This window comes from Crocuta crocuta, unplaced genomic scaffold (genome assembly GCF_008692635.1).
Source record: "Crocuta crocuta isolate KB4526 unplaced genomic scaffold, BGI_CrCroc_1.0 scaffold44, whole genome shotgun sequence".
NCBI lineage: Eukaryota > Metazoa > Chordata > Mammalia > Carnivora > Hyaenidae > Crocuta > Crocuta crocuta.
The window spans coordinates 3,828,006-3,842,877 of record NW_027530179.1 but is presented as its reverse complement, the minus strand read 5'-3'; the positions used below and the strand labels follow the sequence as shown (position 1 = coordinate 3,842,877).

The window sequence follows — 14,872 nt, the reverse complement described above, 5'->3', positions numbered from 1 at the left end:
TCTATGGACAAAGAATTGCATTTCTCCCATACAAGCTACAACTTGCAAAACGCAGTGTTAGCTATGCCATTTCTTGATTTGTGTAGTCATTGCTAAGGGCATTTACTGTTTCCAATGGAAGATATTAACAACTACTTCATAATATTGGCAACCAGAAAATCATGTCACTATATCCAAACTACTAATACAGTAACATAGTAACAGCTATTTAGAAAATTATAAAAGCAGGTAATGGAATTAAGCAAGTAATGTAATTAAAATGAAAGTTGCTTAGAAAAATGTATATAAATGCCATAATATATCATTTCTAATTATATATAAGCAGATTATCAAGAATGGGCTCCTGATCTTAAAAGTCCTATTCTCAATTTTCATATGGTGGACCAGATGTGCAGAGAGAATCCCTTCCTGGTGAAGAACATTTGAAAATGCATAATACTGTGTCAACAACTTACATTTCAAGTAGTCTTTAACCAGCAGTGTGGGAGATAAAACAGAATGCTGGCAAGATGATAAATACAGTTCCACTGGATAAGAGAGCTCTGGAGCCAAAGTTTATTCTTAAGGTAACTAATTATTCATAGTAACTAATAACCTGGATTTCATTTAGCACCGTATTCAAAAGGCAGGAAAAGAAAGCTCAGACCCCAAGCAAGGCAGGAGGTCAGTTTGAGGGACCTAATATGAAGTTGGTGACATCCAGTATGTGTGAACTAAGCAAATACCTACTCCACAGAAGGCACTTTGCCTATTTTACCTGAGGCTATGAGTGAAAGAACAAAAATGTAGTGCTGGCATGAAGGGAGACAAATGGAATAGAAGAGAGAGACCAGAAATTAAACTTTACATTTTGTACAACTGATTTTCAGTAAGGGTGCCAGGAACACCCAATTTGGAAAGGACAGTCTTTTCAACAACTGATGCAGGGAAACAAGATCTCTACATGCAAAACAATAAGGGTGGATTCTGACCTTGTACTGTATCTAAAAATAAACTTGAAATCGGTCAAAGACCTGAATTAAAAAGCTAAAACTATAAAACTCTTAAACCAGGGGGAAATCTTCATGACCCTGGATTTGGCAAGGGTTTCATAACTATGACCCCAAAATAACAGGCAACAAAAGAAAAAATAAATATACTGGAATTCATCACAATTACAAACCATCGAAGGACAAGACAGGGAAAAGACCACCGAAAGAATGGGAAAAAAATATTTGAAAATCATAGATCAGACAAATAACCAGAATATATTTTGAAAACTATAACACAACAATAAAGAAAAAATAATCCCAATTTTAAAATGGGCAAGAGACTTGAATTATTACGTCTCTAATGTAAATATACACATAGCCAATAACCAATGAAAAGATCCTCAATATCATCAGTCATTAGAGAAATGCAAATCAAAACTACACTGAGAAGCTACCTGACACCCAAAAGGGCATTTCTACTATCAACAAAACGGAAAGTGTTGGCTAGGATATAGAGAGATTAGAAATACTGTACATTGCTGGAGGGAAGGCAAAACGGTATAGCCCCTGTGCAAGAGTTACATGGTTTTGGAAAACGTTAAACACCGAATTAGAATATGATCTAGCAATTCTATTCCTGGGTATAGACCTCAAAGAACAGAAAACAGGGATTCAAACAGGTCCGTGTACACTAGCGATCGTAACTGCCATTATTCACAATCGTCAAAAGGTAGAAACAACTGAGGTGTCTATTAAGAAATGAATAAACAAAATGTTGTATATACATACAATGAAATATCACTCAGCAGTAAAAGGGAAAGAAGTTTTGATACATGCTCTTATATGAATAAACTTTAAAAACACTATGCTAATTACAGAAGCCAGACAAAAAGGACAACTATTGTATGTTGCCACCTATATGAGTTATGTGGAATAAGTAAATTCATAGAAATAGAAAGTAGAATAGAAGATACAGGGGGATTGGAGAGTTTTTGCTTAATGTGTGGAGAGGTTCTGTCCTAGATGATAAAAACTTCTGTACAATAAATAGTGACGGTAGTAGCACAACATTGTGAATGTCAGTGCATTGTACATTTAAAAAGGTAAAGTGGTAAATTTTATGTTTTATATTTTACCACAATGACTAATATGGATGAAAAAAAAGAGTGGAGAGATTCAGCTACAAAGATAGTTAGGGTTCAGAACAGCAGATCTGAGGAAATAACTCATAATACATCATGGATATTAACAATATCATTAACAATGTTATGCCAAATATGTTGATACTGAGGTGAAATGGATAAATTCCACCCCCCAAAATATAAATGGTCAATCTTATTCATGTACAGAAACAGAAAAATAAATTTTAAAAAGTTATGAATAACACAAAAGGTGGAGTTAAGAGTGAATTCACTTTCTCTACTATTTTGTACTTATGATCTCATGAGAGCTCCCTATGATCAGTTAACAGGAAAAAAGAAGCCTTGGGTCCTGGTTTACAAGTCCTGCATGATACGCAGGCACCTCCCAGAAGTGAACTGTAGTTCCGCAGCATGGTAGTCCCTTGCTGAAACATCCCTGAAAGACAGTGGTGAAGGGAAACCCTCCCAATAGGAAAACCATTTAGCAATGAGCCTAGTTGTTCCTTTGATTGAAAGGACAAATTATATACTGATTCATGGGCTATGGCCAAAGCTAGGCTAAACAAATGGTAAGGGACATGGAAGGAACATGATTAGAAAGTTCATGAGAAGGACATTTGGGGAAAGGTAGGTAGACAAGATTTCCCTCACCCAGAAAAAATAGTGAAGATATCAGAGTCCCATGAGAATACTCACGGGCAACCTCGGCAAAGGAGAGTTTTAATAATCAAGCCGATACTATCAGCTTTTTGCCCCAATCACCCTCTCATCATTCAATGGGCTCATGTACCAAGTGACCACGGTGGGAGGGATGGAGGATATGCAGGGCCCAATAACACAGATTTCCACTAACAAATGCCATCGTTGTTACAGCCCTTGCTGAGTGCCCATCTGTCAGCAGCAAAATCAACACTGAGTTTCTAAAATGGCACCACTCCCCAAGGTGATCAGTCATTTTCCTTGCAACATGTTGATTATATTAGACCACTTCCATCATGAAAATGAAAGGGCATGGCTCTTACTAGAAGAGACATTTACTCTGGATATGGATTTGCTGTCCCTACATGCAATGCCACTGCCAAAATGACCATCTGTGGACTAACAGAATGCCTATCTGTTATCATGGTATTCTATATAGCATTGCTTGTTCAAAAAACTCACCTCACAGCAAAAGCAATGGTACACTAGGCCCATGCTCATGGATTTTACTAGTCTGAACATGTTCCCCACCATCATGAACTAGCTGGTTTGACCGAATGGTGGAATGGCCTTTTGGAGACCCAGTTTCAGTGCCAGCTAGGTGACAATACCTTGCAGAGCTAGGGCAAGGGTTTCCAGAACACTTATATATCCTGTCAATCAACATCCCACATAGGGTGCTGTTTCTCCCACAAATAGGATTCACAAATCCAGGAATCAAGGGGTGGAATGGTAGTGGCAACACTCATTATTACCTCTAAAGACCCACTAGCAAAATTTTGCTTCTAGTTCCCATGTCCTTAAGATTTGCTGGCCTACAAGTCTTTTCGAGAGGGAGGAATGCTTTCACATTTATTCCACTGACACAACAATTATCCCATTGACATAAAACTTAAGACTGCCACTCAGTCACTTTGGATTGCTCATGCTTCTGAATCAACAAGAAGGAGTTACTGTGCTGGCTGGGGTGAGTGATGTTGACTACCAAATGCAGACTGGACTGGTTTGCCACAGTGGAGGTAAGGAAATGTCTGGAGTACAGGAGATCCCTTAAGCCACCTCTTAGTATTACGATTCCCTGTGATTAAAGTCAATGGAAAACTACAGCAACCCAATCCAGGAAAGACTATTAATTGCCCAAATCCTTTGGGAATGAAGGTTTGGGTCATTCGACCAGGCAAAAAGCCACAACCAGCTGAGGTGCTTGCTGAAAGCAAAGGGAATACAGAATGCAGTGGCAAAAAGGTAGTTACTAATACCAACTATTCAAATGACCAGTAACAAAAGTCAAGTATTGGAATCATCATGAATATGTCCTCTTTGTTATGAATATGTTTGTGTGTGTATGAGGCAAATATTGTTGTTTCCCTCCCTCTCTTACTCCCTTATCATGTAACATGTATTGAATTAATAGCATAATATCTAATTATTAACTTTACATTGTAGTATTTAAGTTAGGGATATTAAGAAGTGTAAACATCACTTAAGGACTTAACCTCATCTTCTGATAAAGGGATTAATGCAGGGGCGCCTAGGTGGCTCAGTCGGTTTAGTGTCTGACTTCGGCTCAGGTCATGATCTCGCGGTTCGTAGGTTCAAGCCCCGCGCCGGGCTCTGTGCTGACAGCCAGCTCAGAGCCTGGAGTCTGTTTCAGATTCTGTGTCTCCCTCTCTTTCTGACCCTCCCCTGCTCACACACACTCTCACTCTCTCTCTCTCTCTCTCTCCCCCTCTCAGAAATAAAACATTAAAAAAAATTTTTTAAAGGGGGTTAATGCATTTTCAGTTGTACTCTGGATAACTGTATGATGTTAGGCAAAATTATGACCTTGTCACTGCCTTTATTGGGAGATTAAGAATAAGTTAAAGAGATGTAAATGGGTGCCAAGTTGACATGGGGTGATGGTTAATTTTATGCCCTAACTTTACTGGGCTATGGGGTGTCCAAGTATTTGATTAAACATTAATCTGGGGGTTCCTGGGTGGCTCAGTTAGTTAAGAGCATGAGTGAGGGGTGCAGGGTCAATGGGGGGAGGCAGAGAGAGAGAGAGAGAGAGAGAGGAGAAAGAGAATTCCAAGTAGGCTCTGCACCATTAGAGCAGAGCCTGATGATGGACTCAATCTCACAATCTGTGATATCATGACCTGAGTCAAAATCAAGAGTTGGATGCTCAACTGACTGAGCAACCCAGGAACCATCCCATGTATATTTTCCATATATAAATGTCTAATCAGGTCCTGTGGCAATTTAATGTAATATTTGTTTTTTGGATATTGAATCATAGGAGTTCCTGGGTGGCTCAGTTAGTTAAGCGTCCAACTCTTGATTCTGGCTCAGGTCATGATTTCATGGTTCATGAGATCAAGCCCTGTGTGGAGCTCTATGCTCTCAGAATTCTCTCTCACACCTTCTCTGCCTCTCCTCTGCATGTATGTTCTCTCTCTCTCTCAAAATATATACACATTTTTAAAAAACTCATTAATCTGGATATGTCTGTGAAAGTATTTTTTTTTTTAATAAGTCTATTTATTTTGAAAGAGAGTCAGAGAGAATGAGGGAGGGGCAGAGAGAAAGAGGGAGAATCCCAAATAGGCTCCACACCACCAGCACGGAGACCAACGTGGGGCCCGAATTCACCAATGATGAAATCATGAACTGAGCCGAAACCAAGAGCCAGACACTTAACCGACTGAGCCACCCAGGCATCCCTTGTGAAAGTAACTTTTTTAAGTTTATTTTTATTTATTTTTTGAGAGAGATATAGAGAGCAAGTTAGGGACGGGCTGAGAAAGAGTGAGACAGAATCCCAAACAAGCTCCGTACCATCAGCACAGAGACCAATGCAGGCTTCAAATTCATGAACCATGAGATCATGACCTTAGCCAAAGTCAAGAGTTGGACACTTGATCAAATGAGCCACGCAGGCGCCCCTGAAAGTATTTCTAAATGAGATTGAGTAAAGCAATTGTCCTCTCCAATATGGGTGGAATAAAAGAAAAAAAGGCAGAGTAAGGGAGAAGTACTCTTTCTCCCTATCTTCAAGCTGGTACTTCGGTATTCCACTGCCTTTGAACTCAGACTGGGACTTACACCATCATCTCGACTGCTTCTCAGATTTTCATACTGTTTATCCCCCATCTCCATTTTTGTTTTTAAATTTCACAATGTATACATTTTACCTTGTATTTCATTAACAAATTATTATAATTGTAGTTATTTTTACTATTTATGTCTTTTAGCCTTCATACTAGATGTAAAAATGATTTAGTCAACATCATTAAAATATTTGAGTACTATGAATTTAACCAGTGGAGTCTGTACCTGGAATTATTTTCCAGTTACTACTTAGCATCCTTTCATTTCAGTTTCAAGGAGTGCCTTAACATTTCTTATAAGGCTAGTCTACAGGCTGTGAACTTCTTCAGCTTTTGCTAGGCTATGAATCTGTATTTCTCCTCCAATTCCTATGAATAACTTTGTTAGGTAGACTATTCTTAGCTGCCAATTATTTTCTTTCAACACTCAATATATCTTGCCACTCTCTTCCGGACTACAAAGTTTCTGCTGAAAAATCTGCTGACAGTCTTGTGGGGGAGGAGGGAGTCCTTCATTTGTAACATGGCTTTTAAGGTTTTCTCCTTGTCTTTAACCTTTGACACTTTAATTATATGTGTCTCAGTGTGGGTCTCTTTGGATTCTTATTTGGAACTCTGAACATCCTGAATCTGGATACCTGTTTATTTCCCCCTGGTTATGAAAATTTTCAGCCATTATTCCTTCAAATATGCTTTCTACTCCCTTTCTCTCTCTCTTCTCCTTATGGGATGCTTATAATGCAAATATTGGTCCATTTGATGGTGTCTTTTAAGTCCCTTAAACTATCTTTACTCTTTTTCATTTTTTTTTTCTTTTTGCACCTCTGATTGGAATGAACTTCACTGTTCAGTGTTCAAGTTCACTGATCCTTTCTTTGGCTTAATCTGGTCTGCTGTTAAACCCCTCTATTGAAATTTTCAGTTCAGTTACTGTATTCTTCAACACTGTGGTTTCTGTTTGGTACTTTGTTAAAATTTTCACTGTATTCACGCATTGTTCTCCTGATTTCAGTGAGCATCTTTATGACCATTATTTTGAACTCTTCATCAGGTAAATCACTTACCTGACTTTCTTGAGTTTTATATTTTTGTTTAGAACATATCTGTTTCCCCATTTTCCCTCACTCTCTGTGTTGATCTCTGTGTATTAGATAAAACAACCACCTCTACCAGTATTTTTTTAATGAAAAAAAATTTTAATATTAATTTTTGAAGGGAGGGAGAAAGGGGCAGAGAGAGAAGGAGAAACAGCTGTCAGCACAGAGCCTGATGTGGTGCTCAAACTTACAGACTGTGAGCTCATTACCTGAGCCAAAATCAGATGCTTAATCAACTGAGCCACCCATGCATCCCTCTCCCAGTCTTGACTGAATAATCTTGTGTAGGAGATGAACATTATCATTTAGCCCTAGTTCTTGGTTATGTCTCAAAATTTAACCTTATTTGTTCTTAGAGACTCCTAGTAGTTGAGAGTATGCCAAGATCTCTCAGCGTCCCACAGGAGAAGATCAAAGCACATAGATTTAGGCTGATTGGAAACTGGACCCCAAGGTAGGACCTTTAAAGTATTCAAACAGGTTTCCCTTAGGGAATGACTGGAAGATGGGTGCTTCTCTCTGTTCCCTCTGTGCTGAGCTCTGGAGTGACAGTTGATTCAGAAGCGTTTCTTGGCTTGCTGCAGTCCCAAGGGACCTGTAACTCTGTTGGCCACCACTGTCAGATCAAGAGATGTGTCCCCTGGGTGGTGGCTACAAAAGCCAAGGTGCCAGATGTGTGCAAAAGCTCTTTTGAGGGTGATGCTCTTGTACTGGAATTGGTCAGAGAGAGAATATAGAGGACTCTCCAGTCTGTGGAGGTGTTCACAATCAGGCCCTAGATAGGTGCAAACTTAGAAGCCTGACATTTAATTGATAGTTTTTAAGATATGCAAATAGGCTCTTTACAGGAAAGACTGGGAGATGGGCATTTCTGTGCTGACCCCTGAAAGAAAAGCCAATTAAAAACTTTTTTGGGGGATCCAGAAATGCAAGCCCCACTGGCCACCATAGCCAGTGTGTCCTCTAGATGGCAGTCACAAAAGCTAGATTAGTAGATGCATACGTGAGGTCCTTTCACGGAGATACTGGTGAACCACAGTAGGGCAGAGAGAATCCTGGAGACCTAGGCTACATTAGAAGTCTGACCTTCAAGTTTTTACCCCAAGTTTTATTGAGAAATAACTGACATATATCGATGTGTAAGCTGAAGGTGTATGGACTGATAGTCTGATTTACACATATTGTGAAACGATTACCACAATAGGTTCAGTTAACATCCATCATCTCATATAGATACACAAGAGGTAAGGAAAAAAATGTCTTTGTGATGAGAATTTTTAGAAACTACTCTGTTGGGACACCTGGGTGGCTCAGTCAGTTAAGTGTCTGACTTTGGCTCAGGACATGATCTCGCGGTTCATGGGCTCAAGCCCTGTGTCGGGCTCTGTGCTGACAGCCAGCTCAAAGCCTGGAGCCTGTTTTAGATTCTGTGTCTCCCTCTCTTTCTGACCCTCCCCTGCTCACACTGTCTCTCTCTCTCTCTCTCTCTCAGAAATAAAAACATTAAAAAATTAAAAAAAAACAAAACAAAAAAGAAACTACTTTGTTAATGACTTTCTTGTAGAACACACAGCAGCGTTAACTATAGTCATCATGTTGTATATCCCTAGTACTTATTTATCTTATAACTGGAAGTTTGTACCATTTGACTACCTTCCTCCAATTCCCCCACCCATTACCCCTTACCTATGGCAATTATAAATCTTGATCCCTTTTTCTATGAGTTTGGTGGGGTATTTATTCTTGTTTCTGCTTTAGATTGCACATATATGTGATCATACAATATTTGTCTTTTTTTGACTTATTTCACTTAGCATAACGCATTTGAGGCCTATCCATGTTGGCACAAATGGTAGGATTTTCTAATTTTTAGGGTTCAATAATATTCGAGTGTGTGTGTGTGTGTGTGTGTGTATGTGTGTGTACACATATCTATCTATCTAATCTTTATTAAGTCATCCATTGATGTGCAGTTAGGTTGTTTCCAGGTCTTGGCTATTTTACATAATGTTGCCATGAACATGGTGCAGATATTTTTCAAGTTAGTGTTTCTAGGATGTATATCCATAGTGGAACTCAGGATGTATATCCATAGTGGAACTGCTGAGTCATATGGTATTTCTATGTTTAATTTTTTGAGGAACCTCCACAATGTTTTCCCTAGTGGCTGTAACAATTTGCAACCCCACCAACAGGGCACAAGGGTTCCCATTTCTCCAATGCACACCAGCATTTGTTATCTTTTTGATGATGCCCATTCTAACAGGTGTGAGGTGGTATCTCACTGAAGTTTTGATTTGCATTTCAGTGTTAGTAACACTGAGTATCTTTTCATGTACCTGTGGGCCATCTCTGTATCATCTTTATTTAAATTTTTTGTAATGTTATTTATTTTGAGAGAGAGCATGAGTGAGGGGTGCAGGGTCACTGGGGGGAGGGTGAGAGAGAGAGAGAGGAGAAAGACAATTCCAAGTAGGCTCTGCACCATTAGAACAGAGCCTGATGATGAACTCAATCTCACAATCTGTGAGATCATGACCTGAGCCAAAATCAAGAGTTGGATGCTCAACTGATTGAGCAACCCAGGAACCATCCCATGTATATTTTCCATATATAAATGTCTAATCAGGTCCTGTGGCAATTTAATGTAATATTTGTTTCTTGGATATTGAATCACAGGAGTTCTTTTTATACTTTGCATATTAACCCCTTAACAGATACATGATTTGCAAATATTTTTTTCCCCATTGCACAGGCTATCATTTCTTTTGCTGTATAAAAGCTTTTTAGTTTGATATACCCCAACTTTTTTTTTTTTTTGACTTTGCTGTCTGTGTTTTAGGTATGATTTTCAAAAACTCATTACCAAGACTCTTGTCAAAAAGCTTTTTCACTGTTTGTTTGTTTTTTTTTTTTTAAAGCAGTTTCAGGCCTTACATTTCGTCCATAATCCATTTAGAGATGATTTTCTGAGTGGAGTAAGACAGGGGTCAAGTGTCATTCTTTTACATGTGTATACCAATTTTCCCAGCACCATTTATTGAAGAGATTGCCTTTTTTCCATTAAGTATTCTTGGCTCCCTTGTCAAATATTAGTTGGTCTAATATTAGTTGGCTGCTTGGCTGCAGCCTTTTTTTTTTGGTGTTCTTTAAAAAATTTTTAAATGTTTATTTATTTTTGAGAGAAAGGCAAGAGTGTGAGCGGGGGAGGGGCAGAGAGAGAAGAAGACACAGAATCAGAAGCAGGCTCCAGGCTCCAAGCTGTCAGCACAGAGCCCAACACTGGGCTCAACTCACAAACCATGAGATCATGACCTAAGCCAAAGTCAGAAGCTTAAGGCTTAAGTGACTGAGCCACCAACGTGCCCCTTTTAAGAATGCAAACAGGCACCTTTCAGGAAAAGGCTTGAAGATCTATACAATGGAATACTACATGGCAATGAGAAAGAATGAAATCTGGCCATTTGTAGCAACGTGGATGGTACTTGAGGGTGTTATCCTGAGCGAAATAAGTAAGGCAGAGAAGGACAAATAACATATGTTTGCACATATAGGAGGATTAGGAGGAACTTAACAGAGGACCATGGGTGAGAAGGGGGGATATAGTAGGGGAGAGGGAGGGAGGCAAACCATGAAAGACTCTTGAATGCTGAGAACAAACTGAGGGCAGATGGGGTGGGGGAGAGGGGAAGGGGGTGATGGGCATGGAGGAGGGCACTTGTGGGGATGAGCGCTGGGTGTTATATGGAAACCAATTTGACAATAAACTATTAAAAAAAAAAAGGAAAGAAAGGCTGGAAGACAGACATTCCTGTCTGCTGCCTCTGAGCTGAGCCCTGGGGGGATAGCCAAGGTAAGTCGAGACTTGGCAACCTGTTGCAAACTGTTCCTTTTTTTGCTATCACCTTGTGGACCTACTGGACAAAACCCCACTGGTGTTCAGAGTTAAGTGTTTTGGGAGCTTGTCCTTCAGGTGGAAGTCTTAAAAATTTGGTGCCCTGGATATTGGGGTCCAAACCCCCTGCTCTTCAGAGAGAAGCTAGGAGTTCTGAGTTACTACCTGATTGTATGTCACAATGCCAGGACAGAGTTTATGGTGAGTATATCTCATCCTTTCCTGTTTCAAATTAAAATTTTTGGGGGGGTCATTTGTTTGATATATAGGAGTTGCTTAGCTAGTTTCTGGATTTATTCAAAGGGATTTTTTTCTGTGTATGGTTGCAGATTTGGTGTGTTCATGGAAGGACATTAGTTCAGGAGGCTCCTATGTCACCACCTTGGACTGGAATATTGGAATTCTCAGGCTTTCTACTGAAACTAAAATTTATACCACTGGCTTTTCTGTATCTCATCTTTGGATTCAGCCTGTAACTTATACCATCAACTCTCCTGCTCCTCAGCTACTTGGACATGGCCTGGAACTATACCAACAGCACTCCTGGGTGTCTAGCTTGGTGAATGCAGATCTTAGGACTTCTCAGCTTCCATAACTGTGTAGTCAATTCCTTATAATAAATCATTTTTATACACATACACTGTTTTGCTGAAAACAGGAAAATATACCAGGAAGGCAAGAATGAAACACAAATCTATTAATGATAATCATACTAGTTAACTACTTAAAATATGAAAAGAGAAAAACCATACAAGCACAGATATAGGAAAATAACTCAACAACCAATCATGACCAAACTTTTAGTAAAGTAGGACTAAAAGGCATTTTCTTTGATCTGAGAGAATTTACCAGAAGGCATATAGGAAATAGAATACTCAGACACATTCATACTCTTTGAAATTCAGACCAGAAAAAGGACTCCTACTACCCCACTTTTATTCAGGTATCCCCTGCTTTTTAAAAGTTCACATTACACCACTGTGCTTTTACAAAAGACTTGTAATAGTACTGTTTTCGCTGAGAGAAATCCCAAGAGGATCTTTGAGTTTATGACAAAAGGTAAAAAAAAGTAAAAATTGTGTTCAGCACTTGGTTTGCAGCAGGCAGTCAGATAGGCTATGTGCACCCCAAGCAGCGAGAGTGGCGCCATTAAGCTCCTTCCCCGGGAACCGTACTTGGCCTCTCATCAAGCTGCCATAGCTTGGAACTGTGTCCACGAGCATCTGTGCTTTTATCTTCACTTATTTTGTATATTCGTTAGTAAGATGTGTTCTGAGGTATGAGAAAATTCTAAGTGAGGGTTTTTTTTGGGGGGTCTGGGAACACTAAAAAAGTTTTCCATATGAATTAATGGTAATTGCATCTCACTTTAGGCCACTCTGGCTTAGGAAGGTTTCAGAGGAATGCTCTATTTTTGGACAGTGGAGTGAAACTTGTAACACTTAAGATTACAACTGGAACATTAAGACAAGAAAAGGTCTAAACTACATTTATACTGAAAAAGAAAAAACTAAATCACTCTATTCACATATAATCTGAGTATCAACTAAAAAAAAAAGGGAATTGGAAGACAAATTATTTGAATTAATAAAGGAAGTTATTAACATGTTTTCCTTTAATAAGATCAATCCACAAATATCATCAACACAAGGGCAGAATGAACTAAGAACAGACAGCAGATGGTGTTTATCAGAGGTCAGGGGTGAGGGAAATGGGGAGATGTTGCTTAAAGTGTATGAACTTCTAGTTAGAAGATGACTAAGTTCTAAGGAGGTATTGTACAGCGTGGTCATTATAGTTAATAATATTGTATTTTACACTCAAAAGTTGCCCAGAGAGTAAAGCTTAAATGCTTTCACCACAAAAGACAGGTAATTATGTGATGTAACGGAGATGTTAGCTAAAGGTAAGGTGGTAATCATTTTGCAATAAATAAGTGTATCAAATCAGCAATGTTGTGCCTCTGAAACTTACACAATATTATATGTCATTACATCTCAATAAAGATAGGGAGAAAAGCAAAGGTACAAAATACAATTAAAAAGAAATATAAACTGGTTCTTAACTTTATGTGAAAGAGCCAAGAGCCAAGAAGAGTCAGGACACTTCTAAACCCTTCCATGACTTAAATTACTTAAAATCTCACTAGGGAAAAAGTACAAAGTTATCAAGGTGAAAATAATTGACTTGAAGTTAAAATAAATTCGATTCACATCTCTAGTAAAAAGAACACCTTAAAAATACTTCTTGTATTAACATATATAAAATGTACAAGTAATCAGCAAATTTTACCTCAAAAAAAGTTACAATCTTTCTACTTACAAAAGTCTTCATTAGCATAAACTTATAAACTACCTAAAACATGGACTGTATCGAAAACTAAGGATGAGATCTGAGGAATGCGCTGCTTTAATTTTCAAGGTTGTTTATACTGCAGCTTTAATTCTACAGGTTTTCTCACATTACTTCTGCCAATTTTTTTTTTTCCACACACAGAAAGCTAGACATTGTCCTAGTGAGTTCTGGAAAACAGCAATGAAAACCACTATACCTAGCCACAGTCATTCCCTTTTTGCTCTGCAACGTATATAATATTTTTATGTCCCTTAAGGACAAAATCCAAGTAGCTGACACTTATAAAAATCTTCTGATTTTTACCCCATGGATGACCTACCTTACTATTTGCTGATGCCTTGACTGACTTGTCTTGGGTCTAGTTCCAACAACAGAGCCTGACACTCCATTCGTTCACACACTGCCTCGACACCAGTACTGCTAGACCAGCGCCCACCAAACGGCTTTCAGGAAACTGTCCTAAAAAGGCTGTCTCTGCCCTGTTCTCCTGCAGCAACAATGACACACAAGCCTCCATTTTAGGAAGAGCTGCAACTCTGAGAACTATGGTCACGGCAAGTAGGAAGTCTAGAGCAACCTTGCCGGACTTGACCTAATACTGATGGTGGCAGAGTCGCTTACAGCCTACCTTCTCACCCAAACAAGATCCCTCTGATTCAATTCCAGGATCACATGCCCCAGGGAGCACCAGGGCAGCTAACTGTGCAATTCCCTTGTGTAGTGCGCAACAGAAGTATGAAATAAGATTATTTATGATCTTCTCATGATTATTACATTCCTTATTATGTACACTTGTACTCGGACAGAGGAGGGTGTGGGCTGAACAAAACCATGGGATATGGTTGCAAAAGTATGCAGAACTTAACATTAAGCCTTTCAGTGTTTTTGTCATCTGTACGCACAACACAGTCAACAATTGGGGGCTATCCTTTAAAAAGACATCTATTAAAGATACAGACCTACATACACACACACATAAAGTATGTAAAATAAAATAGAAAAAAGAACTAGTTGCAGAGACACTTCCAAAACACAGGAAACAAAATTTTTAAACTATACACGATTACTACTGTCGTTATGTGTTTTGAAAAAAATAAACTCTAGTTCAGTAAGTTTTAATTTTAGTTTTAAAAAGAAGTGGAAAAAAAAAAAAGAAGACAGGTGCCGGATATTTGCTACCTTACTCCATGTTGAGCCCCTACTTGATAGTTTTAGTAATTCATGCCAAGATGCTTTCCAAGTATATAGTAACATGCTTCCAATGACTCTGTAAATTCTAAATCATTATTCATTTACTAAAATGAATGTTAACCTCCAGATCCTAAGTAAATGTATATATCTAATTATGTACCCTTGGACCTATAGTCCTTATATCCACTTACCCCCAACAGTGAAAGGCAATCAACTCTAAATTCTTTTAATGGCCTTAATTAAGAAAAACAAACTTTTTGAGCAAGCACAAACAGTATGTAATACTTATCTCTTTTTAAGTTATACAAATATATGTAATATTAGTATAAAACAAATTTCAAAGAAGGTAAAAATAAAAGTATTTTTAAAATAAGTTATTTATTTATAAGAAAAAAATTTTAATTTGATTAAAAAAATATACATATGT

General features: G+C 38.5%; 1 protein-coding gene across 5 annotated transcripts in view; it reads right to left on the bottom strand.

Annotated features, from left to right (window-relative positions):
* Positions 1 to 14,872, bottom strand: part of SUPT3H (SPT3 homolog, SAGA and STAGA complex component) — a 538,181-nt gene that overhangs the window by 232,040 nt on the left and 291,269 nt on the right. The window lies entirely within an intron of this gene.